The following is a 21159-nucleotide window of genomic DNA, read 5'->3' on the forward strand; positions in this document are numbered from 1 at the left end:
TCGCAGCTCACACTGCCACCCAACTTAGTGTCATCTGCAAATTTGGAGATACTACATTTAATCCCCTCGTCTAAATCATTAATGTGCAATGTAAACAGCTGGGGCCCCAGCACAGAACCTTGTGGTACCCCACTAGTCACTGCCTGCCATTCTGAAAAGTACCCATTTACTCCTACTCTTTGCTTCCTGTCTGACAACCAGTTCTCAATCCATATCAGCACACTACCCCCAATCCCATGTGCTTTAACTTTGTACATTAGTCTCTTGTGTGGGACCTTGTTGAAAGCCTTATGAAAGTCCAAATATACCACATCAACTGGTTCTCCCTTGTCCACTCTACTGGAAACATTCTCAAAAAATTCCAGAAGATTTGTCAAGCATGATTTCCCTTTCACAAATCCATGCTGACTTGAACCTATCATGTCACCTTTTTCCAAATGCGCTGCTATGACATCCTTAATAATTGATTCCATCATTTTACCTACTACTGATGTCAGGCTGACCAGTCTATAATTCCCTGTTTTCTCTCTCCCTCCTTTTTTAAAAAGTGGGGTTACATTGGCTACCCTCCACTCGATTGGAACTCATCCAGAGTCTATGGAATGTTGGAAAATGACTGTCAATGCATCCTCTATTTCCAAGGCCACCTCCTTAAGTACTCTGGGATGCAGTCCATCAGGCCCTGGGGATTTATCGGCCTTCAATCCCATCAATTTCCCCAACATAATTTCCCGACTAATAAGGATTTCCCTCAGTTCCTCCTTCATACTAGGCCCTCTGACCCCTTTTATATCCGGAAGGTTGTTTGTGTCCTCCTTAGTGAATACCGAACCAAAGTACTTGTTCAATTGGTCTGCCATTTCTTTGTTCCCCGTTATGACTTCCCCTGATTCTGACTGCAGGGGACCTACGTTTATCTTTACTAACCTTTTTCTCTTGACATATCTATAGAAACTTTTGCAGTCCGTCTTAATGTTCCCTGCAAGCTTCCTCTCGTACTCTATTTTCCCTGCCCTAATCAAACCCTTTGTCCTCCTCTGCTGAGTTCTAAATTTCTCCCAGTCCCCAGGTTCACTGCTATTTCTGGCCAATTTGTATGCCACTTCCTTTGCTTTAATACTATCCCTGATTTCCCTTGATAGCCACGGTTGAGCCACCTTCCCTTTTTTATTTTTACGCCAGCCAGGGATATACAATTGTTGTAGTTCATCAATGCGGTCTCTAAATGTCTGCCATTGCCCATCCATTGTCAACTCCTTAAGTATCATTCGCTAATCTATCCTAGCCAATTCACGCCTCATACCTTCAAAGTTACCCTTCTTTAAGTTCTGGACCATGGTCTCTGAATTAACTGTTTCATTCTCCATCCTAATGTAGAATTCCACCATACTATGGTCGCTCTTCCCCAAGGGGCCTCGCACAACGAGATTGCTAATTAATCCTCTCTCATTACACAACACCCAGTCTAAGATGGCCTCCCCCCTAGTTGGTTCCTCGACATATTGGTCTAGAAAACCATCCCTTATGCACTCCAGGAAATCCTCCTCCACCGTATTGCTTCCAGTTTGGTTAGCCCAATCTATATGCATATTAAAGTCACCAATGATAACTGCTGCACCTTTATTGCATGCACCCCTAATTTCCTGTTTGATGCCCTCCCCAACATCACTATTACTGTTTGGAGGTCTGTACACAACTCCCACTAGCGCTTTCTGCTCTTGGGTGTTCTGCAGCTCTACCCATATAGATTCCACATCATCCAAGCTAATGTCCTTCCTAACTATTGCATTAATTTCCTCTTTTACCAGCAATGCTACCCCACCTCCTTTTCCTTTTATTCTATCCTTCCTGAATGTTGAATACCCATGGATGTTGAGTTCCCAGCCCTGATCATCCTGGAGCCACGTCTCTGTAATCCCAATCACATCATATCCGTTAACATCTATTTGCACAGTTAATTCATTGTCCTTATTACGGATACTCCTTGCATTAAGACACAAAGCCTTCAGGCTTGTTTTTTTAACACCCTTTGTCCTTTTAGAATTATGATGTAGTATGGCCCTTTTTGTTTCTTGCCTTTGTTTACTCAGCCTTCCACTATTGCTTTTTACCTTTCTACCATCTGTTTCTGACTCCATATTACTTCGCCCTATCTTGCTGCATAGATTCCCATCCCCCTGCCATATTAGTTTAAACACTCCCGAACTGCATTAGCAAATGTTACCCCTAGGACATCAGTTCCAGTCCTGCCCAAGTGCAGACCATCCCTTTTGTACAAGTTCTACTTCCCCCAGAACTGCTTCCAATGTCGCAGGAATTTGAATCCTTCCCTCTTGCACCACTGCTCAAGCCACTAACTATCTAACTATCCTGTTCCCTGTACTCTGATTATCACGTGGCTCTGGTAGCAATCCAGAGATTACTTCCTTTGAGGTCTGGGCTGACCGCAGGGACTGTGCATTCTTCTGATTGCACTTGTTGCTCGTTTACTGGCGGTGTTGTGAGCTCCATCTCATGGTCTTCTTCAGGCTCCTCTGTGTCGATGCTGAACCTTTTTTTCACTTGGTCCAGATGCTTACGGCATATCTGTCCATTGTTGAGTTTTACCACGATGACCCTATTCCCCACTTTGTCAATTACAGTGCCCTCATGCCATTTGGGCCCCATGGCATGATTGAGGACGAATACAGGATCATTTATTTCTATACATCTTCCCCTCGAATTACGGTCATGGTACTCGTTTTGTGACTTGCGCTTGCCCTCAACTATGTCGGTGAGGACTGGGTGAATGAGGGACAACCGAGTTTTGAGTGTCCGTTTCATTAGTAGCTCTGCGGGCATGACCCCCGTGAGCAAGTGCAGTCGATATCTATAGGCCAGCAGGAGACGCGATAGGCGGCATTGTAGGGAGGGTCCTTGAATCCTGAGCATATCTTGCTTAAAGATTTGGACCGCACGTTCCACCTAGCCATTGGAGGCCAGCTTGAATGGCACAGTCCTGACATGGTTGATGCCATTGCCTGACATAAACTCTCGGAATTCGTAGCTTGTGAGACATGGGCCATTATCACTAACTAGGATGTCTGGCAAGCCATGGGTTGTAAAGATTGCATGTAGGCTTTCCACGGTGGTGGATGACATGCATGAATTCAGAATGATGCACTCGATCCATTTCGAGTACGCATCTACCATATTAACATCTTTCCCATGAACAGGCCCGCGTAGTCAACATGATTGCATGACCATGGCCTGGTGGGCCAGGGCCACGGCGCTGAGCGGGGCCTCCCTGCGGGAATTACCCAGCTGGGCACACGTCGTGCACCTGCGAACACAGTGTTCCAGGTCTGAATCAATTCCAGGCCACCAAACGTGTGACCGGGCAATGGCCTTCATCAGCACAATGCCTGGATGCTCGCTGTGGAGTTCCCTGATGAATGCCTCCCTGCCCTTCTGGGGCATAACTACCCGGCTGCCCCATAGTAGGCAGTCAGCTTGGATGGAGAGCTCATCCATCCGTCTGTGGAACGGTCTGACCTCCTCAGGGCATGCTCCGTGTGCGGGCGCCCAATCCCCAGTCAGGATACATTTCTTAATCAGGGATAGGAGGGGATCTCTGTTTGTCCAGATTTTGATCTGGCGGGCTGTGATGGGGGAGCCTGCACTGTCAAAGGCATCGACAGCCATGACCATCTTAGCGTTTTGTTCCGCTGCCCCCTCAGTGGTGGCCAGTGGAAGCCTGCTGAGCGCGTCAGCGCAATTTTCAGTGCCGGGCCGGTGCCAGATGGAGTAGTCATCAGCAGCCAGCGTGATAGCCCATTGCTGTATGTGAGCTGATGCTTTGGCATTGATGACCTTGCTGTCTTACAACAGGGATGTTAATGGCTTGTGGTCCGTCTCTAATTCAAACTTCTTACCAAAGAGCTACTGATGCATTTTTTTTACACCATAGACACATGCAAGCGCTTCCTTCTCGACCAGGCCATATCCCCGTTCTGCTTGAGAGAGCGACCTGGAGGCATAAGCCACAGGTTGTAGTTGACCCTCAGCATTGCCCTGCTGCAACACGCACCAAACCCCATAGGACGATGCATCACATGTCAGACCAGTTTTTTAGAGGGGTCGTACAGGGTCAACAACTTGTTTGAACAAAGTAGGTTTCGCGCCCGATCAAAAGCCTGTTCCTGACAGTCCCCCCAAAACCCATCGCAACCCTTACGCAGGAGCACGTGTAGCAGCTCCAACAACGTGCTCAAGTTTGGCAGAAAGTTCACAAAATAGTTCAACAGTCCCAGGAATGAACGCACATCCGATGTGTTGCAGGGCCTGGGTGCTCGTTGAATCGCCTCTGTTTCGGATTCGGTGGGCCGAATCCCATCTTCAGCAACCCTCCTGCCCAGAAACTCAACCTCAGGAGCTAAGAAAACATATTTAGACTTCTTGAGTCACAGGCCTACCCGGTCCAGACAGGGTAGCACCTCCTCCAGGTTCTGGAGGTGTTCCTCGGTGTCTCGACCCATGATGAGGATGTCGTCCTGGAATATGATCGTTCCAGGAATGGATTTAAGCAGACTTTCCATGTTACGTTGAAAAATCGTGGCCGCTGATCGAATGCCAAACGGGCACCTGTTATAAACGAACAGTCCCTTTTGCGTGGTGATGATGGTCAGTAGTTTAAATTCGTCGGCCAGTTACTGGATCATATAGGCTGAAGTGAGGTCCAACTTGGTGAATAACTTTCCACCTGCCAGCGTGGCGAAGAGGTCCTCCACTCTCGTGAGCGGGTATTTATCTTGTAGGTTCACCCGATTGATGGTGGCCTTGTACTCGCCACAGATCCTGAAAGAGCCATCCAATTTTAGAATGGGAACAATGGGGCTCGGCCAGTCACTGAATTCAAGAGGTGAAATGATGCCCTCTATCAACAGCCGGTCCAATTCGCTCTCGATCTTTTCCCGCATCACATACGGCACCACTCGGGCTTTGTGGTGCACCAGCCTGGCGTCCAGGGTGATGTGTATCATTACTTTAGTGCCTTTGAAAGTCCCAACACCAGGTTGGAATAGTGAAGCGAATTGTTGTAGGACTTGTGAGCACGAACTTCGCTCCACAGATGACATTACGTGAACATCTCCCCATTTCCAGTTCATCTCGGCTAACCAGCTTCTCCCCAACAGAGCGGGACCATTGCCCGGGACAATCCAGAGCAGCAGCCGATTCACTAACCCATTGTGTGTGACAGCCAACATTGCAGTGCCTAGCACCGGAATGATTTCTTTAAAGCCAGTAAACCCAAATTCGCACATATTTTGTGTCTCAATAAGTGCTAATTTGGGTCTACTGGCTTTAAGTGGCCATAGCTTCTCAAATTGCTGAACGCCCATGAGTGACTGGCTGGCCCCGTTGTCCAGCTCAATGTGTACTGGGTTACCGTTTAATAAAACCCTCATCATCATTGGTGGCGTTTTGGTGTATGAACTGTGAATATTCGCCACATGGACTCGCTGAACCTCAGCATCCATCGATTTGCCCCAAAAGTCATCCTGGCTTAAAGAACTGTCTTCTGGTCCCTCCGCCTCATATATTAATCTGGTTGTAGACTTCCTGCACATTCGAGCTAAGCTGAGATTGCAGTTCCTGCAGACAAACTGTTGAAATCTGCAAGATCTAGCTGAGTGTTTTACCCCACACCTCCAGCAAGAGTTAAAGTTTCCATTGTTGGGAACAAAGGGCCTATGGCCAGGCATTCGCGCTGACTGTTCCTTTGACTGCTCTTAAGTATCCTGTTAGTGGGTGTCAATGGCCCCTTCCCGGGCCGCATTGTCCACTGTGATGGCGTGAATGTCCGTTCAACCTGCCATGTCTCTGTTGGTCCTACTCTGGGGCCTGTTGCTGCCTTGGGAGTGTCGGACTGCCGCTGCCTGCCTGTGGGGCTCTGGGTCACATTGATGATGTTGACTCCCTGATCCATTGCTGCGTTAGAGGAAGAATTGTGCGCGTATATTATTTTCATCTCTTCCTCCCACGCCATGAAAGTTTGAGCTATCAACGCCGCCGCTTCCAAGGACAAATCCTTAGTCTCAATTAATTTGCGGAAAATTCCTGCTTGACCGATACCCTCGATAAAGAAGTACCTTCACATCTCCCCCCTGCAGACATCTGTGAACTTACAGAGGCTGGCCAAACGCCGGAGGTCCGCTACGAAGTCCGGTATGCTCTGTCCTTCATGACGTCGGTGGGTGTAGAATCTGTGTCAGGCCATATGTATGCTACTCGCCGGTTTGAGGTGCTCCCCGATCAATTTGCTATGTTCTTCAAAGGTTTTGTCCGCCGGCTTTTTGGGTGTTAGTAAGTCCTTCATGAGCAGGTAAGTCTTTGATCTGCAGCTGGTCAAAAGATGAGCCCTTCGCTTGTCGGCCGCTGTATCCCCCAGCCATTCTTTCGTAATGAAGCTTTGCTGAAGCCTCTCGACAAAATCATCCCAGTCTTCCCCAACACAGTACCGTTCCTCTGTGCTACCGGTGGCCATTCTCGTGGGTCGTGAATTCCCTTTTCTCGTCAACAATGTAAAATCCTTACTCTACGGTATGAAATCACACGAGGTACATTCTGGGGGCAAGGTCACTCTGTGACCTTAACTCTTTATTCACAGGACTCAAAAGCGATGACCCTGCATGGGACCTCCCTTTTTATACCGTGTGATCAGGTAAGGAGTGTCTCCCACAAGTTCACCCCTTGTGGTCAAAGTGTGCATCTAGGTTGAGTGTATACAGTAATGCAGTGGTGTTACATTGTGGTTACATACATGACACTGACCTCACCAGATTTCTGAAAATGATGATGCTCTGCCCCGGGGGAGTATCAGCCTGTTGGGCCAATTGGAATGTGATGTCCTTTCTCAGGATGACACCATTCCTCCTTCACAGCTGCACCCCATCCACAACAGAGTGCTTCCAACCATGCTGAGGTTATGCAGTCCTCAGTTGGGTTTTCCAAGGCCCGAGCTGGTCGGGGACGTCCTGCTAGGCCATCATGTGTGGCTGCGGCTCCAAGTCAGCAACCGACTACCAGCCTTGCTGAAGGCCCGGAGACAGCATTGGGGAAGAGAGATAGGCGTGGGCGGGGGGAGAACGGAAGGGGTTGTAAAGCCCTCTTTAAGACAAGGTGGCCACATATACTGACCTTGTGAAGTTATGGGGGGGTAGAACCTCTACTTTTGTGCTTATCGACCAAATATCGTGGTTAAAAAAAGGTCTTCATATCGCCGACTTCTTGCCCATTCTTAAAACACCGAGTTTCCATTTTTGAAAATGGGCGTTACTGTGAGTGATATGAAATGGGCGGCAGCGTAATTTCTTTTTGACCTTCTGCAGTAAAGTGTGGCCATCCTTAGCAATGGCATGATACCGCTCAATCCCCACAATTCTGGAGGTCAAGGGTCATCATTACATGCACAGAAGAGGAGACAGAGGAGACAGAAAGAGAGACAGCTCAGAGGGACTGAAGGCTTGACTGTGGTGTGGCTGTTTTGGGAGGAAGGAGAGAGACTTTAGACCTTCACAGCAAGTCGGCAAACAAAAAATAGCTGTTACCAGCTACATATTTGACCGAATTTGCCCTATAATGGAGGGAAAGGAGGAGGCTTCACAGCACGCTGTGGGGACTGACGCTGGAGAGAGCAGTGAGGTGGGAGAGGAGCACGTTGGAGGCCGCAAAAGAGCCAGGAGTTCTTGGACGAGGCAAATGCCTCCCATCTGCAGGAGGACGAGTTACGCTGGAATGATTTGACACAGGGGGGGCGTGGGAAGCCCACCCCAAAGGCCTACCAGAGGATATGGACTGAGATAGCATAGGTGGTCTCGTCGGTGACCAACGAGGTGAGTGGGGGCAACCAATGCCGCAAATGATGGAACAACCTTGTGGGACCCGCAAGAGTAAGTATTACATTGATTTACGTGTACATATGTATTTATATAATTTAATTTGTAACAGTCATGAGTGACTATCAGCAGATGTGATGTCTTGCCCTTTTACCGGGAATGTTTTACTCAAAGCGTGCGGTCACGGTGCACGTCTTTCGGTAAAAAATGATAATAATAATAATCATGATTACATCTGTCGGTTATGTGTTGTATCAGTCTCTTTGGCAGTGCCTAGCAAAGATATCACGCAATGATCTCATGCCATGTCGTCCTGTCACCTTTTGCAGAAGAAGCTATCGACGATAAGGTCCGTGCAGAGGCAAACGGGTGGGGGGCCACCAGTCCCCAGCGACATCACTGACATGGAGGAGCGAGTGCTAGCACTCGTGGGGAAGCACCCCCGGACAGCCACGGATGCATCTGGAGACCCTGAAATGATGCTACATGAGTAAAGCTTATACCATTGCGTGATGTGAAGACCATAGATGCCACACCAACTCATATCCGAACAATCATGTATGATAGATGATTTCTAAAAGTGTCTTTGAAATAATGCTGGTCTAATGCAAATCTTTGCAATGCACAATGTGTTGATGGTCAAGAAATGTGATGTCTGCGATGATTTTGATAGGGGTGGTGCTTTTGTCGTGCATAGGCTGTGTGTAGCGCTGGACTCACCTTGTCACCCCATTCTCCTCTAATAACCTAATTTGTGTCTTGCAGCTCAGCCAGCAGCGCGGCCCCAGGCAAGGCCACCGAGGCCAGAAGGTGGGGACGCGGGGCATGAATCGGTGGACGATCCTACTACATCTGGAGCTGAGGAGCTCTGATTGTCGCCCATCAATCCGCTGGGACTGTTCTCGAGGAACCTGCATCGCCATGCTCCAGAACCCATTACACCCCAAGGCCATCTTGTGGTCCTCCAGTCATTCCTGTCTCAACTCTGGAGGTGCCGGTACCAAGCACCTTTCCACCTCCACCTGGGGATTATTTGTCCCCAGGATGGCGCCGACCCTGTGGAGGCCTCGGGGACACGGCAGGTCTGTTCCACGAGCACGACATGACAGCGGAGTGATGCACAGTTGTCCAGGAGGACTGTAGACATTGGTGAGCAGCTCATCAAAGCATTGGGGGGAATATCCCAACACCTGGCCATCATGACTGCATACATTCCATGCATGACGGAGTCCCTGGATGCGATAGCAGGAACATTGCTGCCAAAGGCCTCCCAGTTGTCCCCAAGCGTGGCACTCCACCCATAGGTTCCGCACCTCCACTGCAAACAACAGATGAGAGCAAGGACCAAGATCCTGCTTCTGCATCCGAGAATGTTGCCCCCTCGGCACCCCACGCACCCGTACCCGTGCAAACAACACATCTGCATTCATCGTCCCCAATGAGGCACTGCCTGAGGAGCTCCTCGGCCAGGCACCGTGAAGCGAGGAGGGGAAGGGGTAGAGGCGGGGAGAAGAAGTGGAGGGGGGAAGGAAAGTGAGATGCATGTGCGCAGGTGATGGCTGTGGAGGGAGAGAGAAAACAGGGAATTATAGACCGGTCAGCCTGACATCGGTAGTGGGTAAAATGATGGAATCAATTATTAAGGATGTCATAGCAGTGCATTTGGAAAGAGGTGACATGATAGGTCCAAGTCAGCATGGATTTGTGAAAGGGAAATCATGCTTGACAAATCTTCTGGAATTTTTTGAGGATGTTTCCAGTAGAGTGGATAAGGGAGAACCAGTTGATGTGGTATATTTGGACTTTCAGAAGGCGTTCGACAAGGTCCCACACAAGAGATTGATGTGCAAAGTTAGAGCACATGGGATTGGGGGTAGTGTACTGACATGGATTGAGAACTGGTTGTCAGACAGGAAGCAAAGAGTAGGAGTAAATGGGTACTTTTCAGAATGGCAGGCAGTGACTAGTGGGGTACCGCAGGGTTCTGTGCTGGGGCCCCAGCTGTTTACACTGTACATTAATGATTTAGATGAGGGGATTGAGTGTAGTATCTCCAAGTTTGCGGATGACACTAAGTTGGGTGGCAGTGTGAGCTGCGAGGAGGATGCTGTGAGGCTGCAGAGCGACTTGGATAGGTTAGGTGAGTGGGCAAATGCATGGCAGATGAAGTATAATGTGGATAAATGTGAGGTTATCCACTTTGGTGGTAAAAACAGAGAGACAGACTATTATCTGAATGGTGACAGATTAGGAAAAGGGGAGGTGCAAAGAGACCTGGGTGTCATGGTACATCAGTCATTGAAGGTTGGCATGCAGGTGCAGCAGGCGGTTAAGAAAGCAAATGGCATGTTGGCCTTCATAGCAAGGGGATTTGAGTACAGGGGCAGGGAGGTGTTGCTACAGTTGTACAGGGCATTGGTGAGGCCACACCTGGAGTATTGTGTACAGTTTTGGTCTCCTAACCTGAGGAAGGACATTCTTGCTATTGAGGGAGTGCAGCGAAGGTTCACCAGACTGATTCCCGGGATGGCGGGACTGACCTATCAAGAAAGACTGGATCAACTGGGCTTGTATTCACTGGAGTTCAGAAGAATGAGAGGGGACCTCATAGAAACATATAAAATTCTGACGGGGTTAGACAGGTTAGATGCAGGAAGAATGTTCCCAATGTTGGGGAAGTCCAGAACCAGGGGTCACAGTCTAAGGATAAGGGGTAAGCCATTTAGGACCGAGATGCGGAGGAACTTCTTCACCCAGAGAGTGGTGAACCTGTGGAATTCTCTACCACAGAAAGTTGTTGAGGCCAATTCACTAAATATATTCAAAAAGGAGTTAGATGAGGTCCTTACTGCTAGGGGGATCAAGGGGTATGGCGAGAAAGCAGGAATGGGGTACTGAAGTTGAATGTTCAGCCATGAACTCATTGAATGGCGGTGCAGGCTAGAAGGGCCGAATGGCCTACTCCTGCACCTATTTTCTATGTTTCTATGTTTCTATGTTTCTATATCTCCATCTGGGTGTATGCAATTTGTTACAATGTATGGGGGCTGGGGACCACACTCCTGATTTGCCGTTGTATTCTGTGTTGGTGGACATGTTGAACATGTGATTTATGTCAATGGTGGAAAAAGTGGGGTGTGGACAGGGGTTGGGTGTTATTAGCTGTGATATTTATGATTTCAGACCAATGTTGGTATTAAATTTTTGTTATTGAACATAACCTTGTTGCGCATTGTTTCAGATAGCTGGACTATTACACATTGGTGAATCCTTACCATGAAAGGGTTAAATACAACTTAACATCAATCAACGTAAACTTTAACTGGCACCAAGGTGATGGGCACCATTAATGTCTGAGCTGCACACAAACAGCAGTATGTCAGCGTTGTCACTCTCATCAACGCTCTTTCAGGCAAATCTTTCCGATAACAGCTCCTTACGTAAGAGTGGGATTTAACAAATGCCAGACACACCACTGCCGTTCGTTCCGGTTAGTTCCACTTTTTGTGGGCGGTTTTTTGAGTGAGCGATATTGTGGGCGATATGTGTGCGAGGTGGTGAAATTGAAGATGGGCGATCTCCATGACCGCTAGTTTGGGTAAATATGCTCTTTATGACAAAAAACAGTGGGTGGGCGTTAATATTGAATCTCGGCGTTAATTCCGTGTGGAAAGTAACGCTGGGCGATATTATGGACGTTGAATTCACCCATTCTGCTGATTCCGTCCCAAAAAAGTGGGCGGGCAGTGATATTTTTCCTCGGCATTAAGCCTATTGGGAAAATAATGCTCGCCGATAAGTTTCCTAAAAAAGCCCGTCAGTTTCCATTTTGTGCCAGAATGGCCGATATATGGGCGTTTTATGTCATTTCAGCGGTATAATGGGCGTTAAGCATGTAAAAAGTGGAGGATCTAGCCCGTGAGCTTTTAAAACTAGTTGCACTTGTATGGCCCACCAAACACTTAGTTGATAGTCCACAGAGATGGTTAGCTGGTTACAATGTGAGCTCATGTAAATTGTTGCACTTGGATGAGCGATGCCACAATTGTTTGGTACTCGCCAGAGATGGCTACTTTGTTAGAAAAGGAACTGATGTCAATCGGTCCATTTGGATGCCTGTGAGAATATTTGAAGGGGTTTTGTAGGTATGTTAATGTGTTGGGGATGAAGTTGTTGTTTTGTAGATGTTTTCATCACACACGATTTATAATTGTAATACACCAAGTTTGGATTGTTCACATGATGAGGCACTGATTATTAAAGATGGAGGGCTGCAGTATTGAGTTGATGCCCACATGTATAGGCTGGCCATTCGACACATCAAGAGTCATTCACTGGGATCGATGCGCAATGCGTCTCTGACGAGCAGCCCTTCCAGCCGCAGCAGTGTCATGCTGCCTCCACCTTGGCTGAGGCTCCTCATCTACCTCCTCATCATCATCCTCCTCCTGAGATGGATCATCCATCCCTGTTGGTAATGGCTGGCCCCTCATAATGGCCAGGTTGTGCAGCATGCAGCAGACAATGGTGATCATGGAGACTCTATCAAGTGAGTACTGGAATGCTCCTCCAGAGCGGTCAAGGCAGTGGAAACGCTGCTTCAGAACTGCAAATTTTGCTTGATAATGGCCGAGTTAAATAGTTGAGGCCACAGCACCGATCCCTGCGGCACCCCACTAGTTACTGTTTGCCAACTGGAAAATGACCCATTTATCCCAATGCTCTGGTTTCTGTTAGGTACATAGAGTTCAGTCTGACTCTTTCTCCATACACTACAACTGGCGATGAGATACAGATAGCGAAAACAAAGATGCAGAGAACAGTGGGCATCCTGGAGAAATTTTTGGAGGGAGATGATTGGGAAACTTTTGTGGAGCAACTTGACCAATACTTCGTGGCCAACGAGCTAGATGGGGAAGAGAGTGCTGCTAAACGAAGGGCGATCATCCTCACCATCTGTGGGGCACCAACGTATGGCCTCATGAAGAATCTGCTCACTCCACGGAGAAATTATACGACAATTTGTGCACACTGGTCCGAGAGCATTTGAACCTGAAGGAAAGCGTTCTGATGGTGAGGTACCGGTTCTACACCTACAAAAGGTCTGAAGGCCAGGAAGTGGCGAGTTACGTTGCCGAGCTAATATGCTTTGCAGGACAATGCGAATGTGAAGGACATTTGGAGCACATGCTCAGAGAATTTTTTGTAATTGGCATTGGTCACGAAACCATACTTCACAAACTTTTGTCTGTAGAGATCCCAAACTTGAGAAAGGCCATAGCGAGAGCCCAGTCGTTCATTGCCACCAATGACAATATGAAGCAAATCTCTCAGTACACAAGTGCTGCTACAAGTACTGTGAACAAAGTGATGTTGTTTTCGAATCATAACGTACAGGGCAGGTCACACATACCTGCAGTTACACGTCTGCAGATGTCTCAGAGTCCACCATCAAGGGTGATGAATGCAAGGCCATTAACACCTTGTTGGCGCTGCGGGGGTGATCATCGTTTCCATTCATGCCGATTCAAAGAGTACGTTTGCAAGGGTTGTGGAAAAATGGGACACCTCCAACAAGTGTGCAGGCGAGCTGCAAAGCCTGTTAAACCTGCAAACCACCACGTTGCAGAGGAGGACAGATCCACGGAGGATCACAACGAACCAGAGCCTCATATCGAGGAGGCAGAGGTACATGGGGTGCACACATTCACCATGAATTGTCCCCCGATAACGCTGAATGTTGAACTAAATGGACTCCCGGTGTCAATAGAGCTGGACACGGGCGTGAGCCAGTCCATCATGGGAAAAAGACTTTCGAAAGGTTGTGGTGCAACAAGGCCTCAAGGCCTGTCTTAACTCCAGTTAACATGAAAATAAGAGCTTACACGAAAGAACTGATTCCTGTAATCGGCAGTGTTACCGTAAAGGTCTCCTACGATGGAGCGGTGCACAAGCTATCACTCTGGGTGGTGCCAGGCGATGGTCCCACGCTGCTCGGCAGGAGCCAGCTGGGAAATTATACGCTGGAACTGGGACGACATCTGTGTGCTATTCCCTGATGACGACACTTTGTGTGCCCAGGTCTTAAACAAATTTCCTTCGCTGTTCGAACAAGGCATCGGGAAATTCCAAGGAGCAAAAGTGCAGATCTTCCTAATTGCGGGGGCGCGAATCATCCATCACAAGGCGAGAGCAGTACCATACATGATGAGAGAAAAGATAAAGATCGAGCTGGAGCGGCTGCAAAGAGAGAGCATTATTTCCCTGATCGAGTTCAACGAGTGGGCCAGTCCTATCGTCCCAGTCCTCAAGGGAGACGGCACCGTCAGAATCTGTGGCAATTACAAAGTAACTATCAATCATTTCTCCCTGCAGGACCAATACCCACAACCAAAGGCCGACGACCTCTTTGCAACGCTGGCAGGAGGAAAGATGTCCACATGACGCAGGAACTTGAGGAATCATCGAAGGCCCTCACCTGCATCAACACGCACAACGGTCTTTTTGTTTATAACACTTGCCCATTTTGAATCCGATTGGTGGTGCCGATATTCCAGAGAAACATGGAAAGCTTACTGAAATCAGTCCTGCACACCGCCATCTTCCAGGACGACATCTTGGTCACAGGTCGGACACAGTCGAGCCTCTGCAGAACCTGGAGGAGGATCTTAGTTGACTCAACTGCGTGGGGCTCAGGTTAAAATGTTCGAAGTGCGTTTTCCTTGTGCCTGAAGTGGAGTTCCTGGGAAGGAGGATTGCGCTGGACGGCATCAGGCCCACTAATGCGAAGACGGAGGCAGTCGAGGCCATAGAACGTGATGGAGCTGTGGTCGTTTCTGTGATTCCTGACTACTTTGGTAACTTCTTACCAGGTCTCAGCACACTGTTCGAATCACTGCATGTCTTACTACGAAAAGGGGATGTATGGGTTTGGGGCAAAAGCCAAGAAAATGCCTTTGTAAAAGTGAGAAAATTGTTATGCTGAAACAAATTGCTTGTGTTGTATGATCCATGTAAGTGTTTGGTACTAGCATGTGCTGCATCGTCACATGGCGTCAGGTGTGTATTGCAACAAGCTAATGATTTCCGGAAACTGCAATCGGTTGCTTATGCATCCAACAGTCTGCTAAGACTGAGAGAGGCTGTAGCATGATTGAGAAATAAGCGTTAGCGTGTGTCTATCGGATAAAGAAAATGCATCAATACCTGTTTGGGCTAAAATTCGAATTGGAAACTGACCATAGGCCACTTATATCCTTGTTCTCCGAGAGTAAAGGGATAAATACCAATGCATCGGCCCGCATCCTTAGATGGGTGCTCACGTTGTCCACCTACAACTACGCCATCTGCCAAAGGTCAGGCAGAGAAAACTGTGCCAATGCTCTCAGTAGGCTGCCATTGCCCACCATGGGGGTGGAAATGGCACAGCCCTCAGAACTAGCCATGGTTAAGGAAGTATTTGAGAGTGAGCAATCACCCATCACTGCCCGGCAGATCAAAACCTGGACAAGCCAGGACCTCTTAATATCTCTCGTCAAAAACTGTGTGCTTCATGGGAGCTGGTCCAGTGTCCCAGTGGAAATGCAGGAAGAGATAAAGCCATTCCGATGGTGCAAAAATGAAATATCTATACAGGCAGACTGTAGTGGTCCCCAAGAAGGGCAGAGACACCTTCATCAATGACCTCCATAATACCCACCCAGGCATCCTAATGATGAAAGCGATAGCCAGATCCCACGTGGTGGCCCGGTATTGATGTGGACTTCGAGTCCTGCGTTCACAGATGTAATACATGCTCGCAGTTAAGCAATGCACCCAGGGAGGCACCGCTAAGTTTATGGTCTTGGCCCTCCAAACCGTGGTCTAGGGTACACTTCGACTATGCCAGTCCGTTCTTAGGTAAAATGTTCCTTGTGGTTGTAGACGCGTACTCCAAGTGGATTGAATGTGAGATAATGTTGGCTAGCACGTCCGCTGCCACTACTGAAAGCCTGCGGGCCATGTTTGCCACACATGGCCTACCCGATGTCCTGGTGAGCGACAATGGGCCATGTTTTACCAGTGCCGAGTTCAAAGAATTCATGACCCATAACGGGATCAAACATGTCACATCTGTCCCGTTTAAACCAGCATCCAATGGTCAGGCAGAGAGAGCAGTGCAAACCATCAAGCAAGGCTTGAAGAGGGTAACTGAAGGCTCACTGCAGACTCGCCTATCCAGAGTCCTGCTTAGCTACCGCACAAGATCCCATTCACTCACTGGGATCCCACCTGCTGAACTGCTCATGAAAAGAGCACTTAAGACAAGGCTCTCGTTAATTCACCCTGATCTATATGAACAGGGAGAGAGCAGGCGGCTTCAGCAAAGCGTGATAGCGCAAATGTGCCACGCAAGATTGAAATCAATAATCCTGTATTTGTATTAAATTATGGACAAGGTCCCAAGTGGCTTCCCGGCACTGTCATGGCCAAAGAGTGGAGCAGGATGTTTTGGGTCAAACTTTCAAATGGACTCATTCACCGGAAACACTTGGACCAAATCAAACTCAGATTCACGGACTATCCTGAACAACCCACCTTGGACCCTACCTTTTTGATCCCCCAACACGGTTGACCACAAAGCAGAATCCATCATCCATAGCAGCCCAGCAGGGCCCAACACACCAGGCAGCCCAGCAATGCCAGCTGCACAGCAGCCCAGCAAGGGTCCAACAAATGATTCAACAACACCAGCTTTCACACCAAGACGATCAACCAGGGCAAGAAGGGCCACAGATCAACTCACATTGTAAATAGTTACACTATTGACTTTGGGGGGCGGAGTGTTGTTATATATGTAAACTATTTACTCTGTACAGCCACCAGAGGGCTTATCCGCTGGAGTCCCAAGGGATCCCATAATCCCTTGGGAGCACAGGTATTTAAGGAGGCTTCACAGATTGGAGAGGCACTCTGGAGACCTACAATAAAAGACTAAGGTCACACTTTACTTTGAGCTCACAGTGTTCAGTCTGACTCTTTCTCCATACACTACAATTTCCCTTTCATAAAACCATGTTGACTCTGCTTGATTGAATCATGCTTTTCCAAATGTCCTTCTCTTGTTTCCTTAATAATTTACTCCAGCATTTTACCAACGACATATGTTAGGCTAACTGGTCTATAGTTTCCTGCTTTTTGTCTGCCTCCTTTTTTAAATAGGGACATTACTTTTGCGGTTTCCAATCTGCTGGGACCACCCCAGAATCCAGGATATTTTGGTAGATTATAACCAATGCATCTGCTATCTCTACAGCCACTTCTCTTAAGACCCTAGGATGTAAGCCATCAGGCCCAGGGGACTTGTCCACCTTTGGTCCCATTATTTCACCAGAGTGCACTGCCTGACAGTGGTGGAGGCATACTCAATTTTATCTTTCAAAAAGGGAGTTTGATAAGAATCTGAAGTAAAAAAAATCGCAGGGCTATTGGGAAAGGGTGGGGGAGTGGGACTAGCTGAGAATTGGCACGGGCTCGACGGGCTGAATGGCCTTCTTCCGAGCTTTGACCATTCTATGATTCCATGAACATCAAACACAATGGGTCTGAAATTCCCTGGGCTAGAGTGGATATAATTTCTATTTATTCTCTGGAAGGCTTGGAATATCGATCAGGACCTGGATCCACCAACATTCTGCCCCGTTTCAACCTAGTCTTGGGCACGGGGTGGAGGTGGTGGAGTTGGTGGGGATGGTTGAGGGGAATGCCGTGGACTCTCCCCATCCATTCTCCATAGTCAATCTCCCTCGCTGATTGCATAGAGTCATTCCTTCTGCTCCTGCTCTGCAGTCTCTTTCCTTCCACATGTTTTCCACGGTCACACATTTGTCCCATTTTTTCTACATTGTCTTTCTCTCTGTTTGCAACCACAGTAATGCGGGCCTTGCCTGCCGTTCCTGGATTTTCTTCACTTAAATTCTAAATAGGAAACATTGGAGCAAAAACAGATGTAGCTTATGATGTGATTTTCAGAGAGCTAGATAGGTCTACTGTAACATGGAGCTCCACCTAGTGGACTACTGCTCTACCTAGTGGACCACTGTAGTAATGCAACTACTCATGAGAATACAATAAAAGTCACATGATGTTTTGGAGCCATCTTTTATACTGTGTTTGTTAGTGATGTCATAAAGAATATATCACAATTAGAAACTTTCATCCCAACCCCAGGCCTGTCACCCTGGCTCTGTTTCTGCCCCAGCCAGTCAATGTGCCTGAAGATATTGGATCGTTTCCAAAAGTGGCTCCAATCCAGGAGTATTAATTAAAGTGAATTATCTCAACCCCCAAGGCAATGACTTTTTTAATCAAATGGGTTAACACCTCTGTTAAAATAGCAGAGGGAGGAATTTCAAATGAACACCTTAGGCATTCATATCTCACAATGTAATTTCAAATCCTAACAGCGACAAAATGATTTTAAAGGAAATTGTGGTGATTTTTTAAAATTAACATCGAAGGACGAAGTAAAAATACTATTAGGTGTACCACTTTCCTCAACTCTGTCCTCTGCAGCTTAGTAACTGTAATATATTTGCTTCATGGGTTCTTTGCTTAAGAATTCATAGCAACACACTGTTATTAAGAACTAGTTGGTTTATTAAAAACGGTTTAACTATCACACTACACATTACGGGGTTGAAATTCGGTTTCTAATGCATGCTGATAACGCCGATGTTAACTGGCAGTTAGGCATCTAGGAATGGCGCTCGCTGCTGTTCACACTTGATGTGAAATTCGGTTGTAATTTTTTAAGGGCGTTAAAACGTAATGTACTGCCGGCTAACGCCATGTAAATCATGACGTCAATACGCGTGCCACGCCTCCTTGGCGGCTTTCTCGCGACATTCACTTTTGCCGCCTCACTTAACGGCTGGCGTCCATGACGCCTGAAAAAGTTGGACGGCATAAGGCGGAGGAAAAGTCCGGGGGCGTAATTTAAAGGGAGATGCAGCCAGAGCTCAGAAGTCTCGGTCAGTGCTGCGATGGATTCTCACACAGACAGTAGGGTGTTGGCGTCGCACTGCTGTTGTCTCGTCAAATTGACTACTAGTATCTCAGACACATTGGCTGCCATCTCAGATAACTTTGAAATCTCTATCTCGCTGTGACCTGTGCCAAGTGATGGGGGCAGTAATGACACATCATATCATCTTGCGGCGCTGACTTGAAAGCGGTGGCTGCAGAGACAGCTGAGGGCAAATGTGGATCCTCCCCAGAGGAGAGGCCCCAGACGGTAGGGCAGGAGGCTGTACACATGCAAGGTTTACTGAACACATTACTCTTATTTTGAGATGTCTGAGGAGCAGTGCTTAAGAAGGCTGAGGTTCCGAAAGGGGATGGTCACAGAACTTTGCAACCTTCTGCAGACATGCCTGGCAGCTGATATCAGCACGAGGACCTTACTGTCAGTGGCAGTGAAAGTGACAGTAGCACTGAACTTCTATTCTACCAACACTTTCCAATCTCCTGTAGGCGATATATGCAACATCTCGCAGTTTCCAGTACATTGTTGCATTCGCCAGGTGACCGACGCTCTCTATGGCAAACAATTGGACCACATCAAGTTTAGAATGTCAAGGGAAGACCAGGACGAGCGCACTTGTGGCTTTGCCAGGCTAGCGGGTTTCCCCAGGTTTCAAGGAGCCGTTGATTGTACGCATGTGGCATTGAGGGCCCCGACCCACAATGGAGAGATATTTCGCAATCGCAAGGGATTCCACTCCCTCAACATACAGCTGGTCTGCAATCACAGGCACATGATCTACAGGTACATAAAAAGGAAAAGAGTGGCTAAAGTAAATGTTGGTCACTTAGAGGATGAGACTGGGGAATTAATAATGGAGAACAGGGAAATGGCAGAGATTTTGAACAAATATTTTGTATCGGTCTTCATGGTAGACGACGCTAAAAAACATTCCAATAGTGGATTGTCATGTATGTACATTCTGTTTGTAGCCACCAGATGACGTCATTGTTGGAGGCCGCTAAGCAGCATGCACATGGTGCTGCTCAGATATAAAAGGCCAGCCATTTTGAGAGTCAGGCACTTTGGGCCTAAATACAGCAGAGCCAAGGTTGTACCTTGCTTAGTTAAACAGTACTCAGTTTGAACCTTTATTGCATACATAACATGGATAATCAAGGGTCTATAGGGAGGGAGGAACTTAATACAATCACTATCACTAAAGAAGTAATACTCAGTAACATAATGGGACTAAAGGTGGACAAGTCCCCTGGACCTGATGGCATAAATCATAGTGTCCTAAAAGAAATGCCTGCAGAAATAGTGGATGCATTGGTTGTAATCTACCAAAATTCCCTGGATTCTGGAGCGGTCCCAGCGGATTGGAAAACCACAAATGTAACACCCCTATTTAAAAAAGGAGGTAGACAGAAAGCAGGAACCTATAGACCAGTTAGCCTTGTCGGGATAAATGGGTAATTTTCCGGTTGGCAAACAGTGACTAGTGGCGTGCCGCAGGGATTAGTGCTGGGTCCTCAACTATTTACAGTCTATATTAATAACTTGGATGAAGGGACCGCATATAATGTAGCCAAGTTTGCTGATGATACAAAGATGGGTGGGAAAGCAAATTGTGAGGAGGACACAAAGTCTGCAAAGGGATATAGACAGGCTAAGTGAGTGGGCAAATGTTTTGCAGATGGAATATAATGTGGGAAAATGTGAGATTATCCACTTTGGCAGAAAGAATAGAAAAGCAAATTATAATTTAAAGGATAAAAATTACAAAGTGTACAGAGAGACCTGAGGAGGTCCTTATGCATGAAACACAAAAAGTTATTCTGCAGGTACAGCAAGTAATCAGGAAGGCCAATAGAACGTTGGCCTTTATTGCAAGGGGAATATAATATAAAAGCAGAGAAGTCCTGCTAAAACTGTACAGGGTATTGGTGAGGCCACACCTGAAGTATTGTGTCCACTTTTGGTCTCCGTATTTAAGGATGGATATACTTGCATTGGAGGCTGTTCAGAGAAGGTTCACTAGGTTGATTCCAGAGATGATGGGGTTGACTTATGAGGATAGGTTGAGTAGGTTGGGCCTATACACACATTGGAGTTCAGAATAATAAGAGGTGATCTTATCAAAACATATAAGATAATGAGGGGGCTTGACAAGGTGGATGCAGAGAGGATATTTCCATTCATAGTGGAAACTAAAACTAGGGGACATAGTCTTAGAATAAGGAGCTGCCCATTTAAAACTGAGAAGAGGAGGAA

Source organism: Pristiophorus japonicus, chromosome 1 (assembly GCF_044704955.1).
Source record: "Pristiophorus japonicus isolate sPriJap1 chromosome 1, sPriJap1.hap1, whole genome shotgun sequence".
NCBI lineage: Eukaryota > Metazoa > Chordata > Chondrichthyes > Pristiophoridae > Pristiophorus > Pristiophorus japonicus.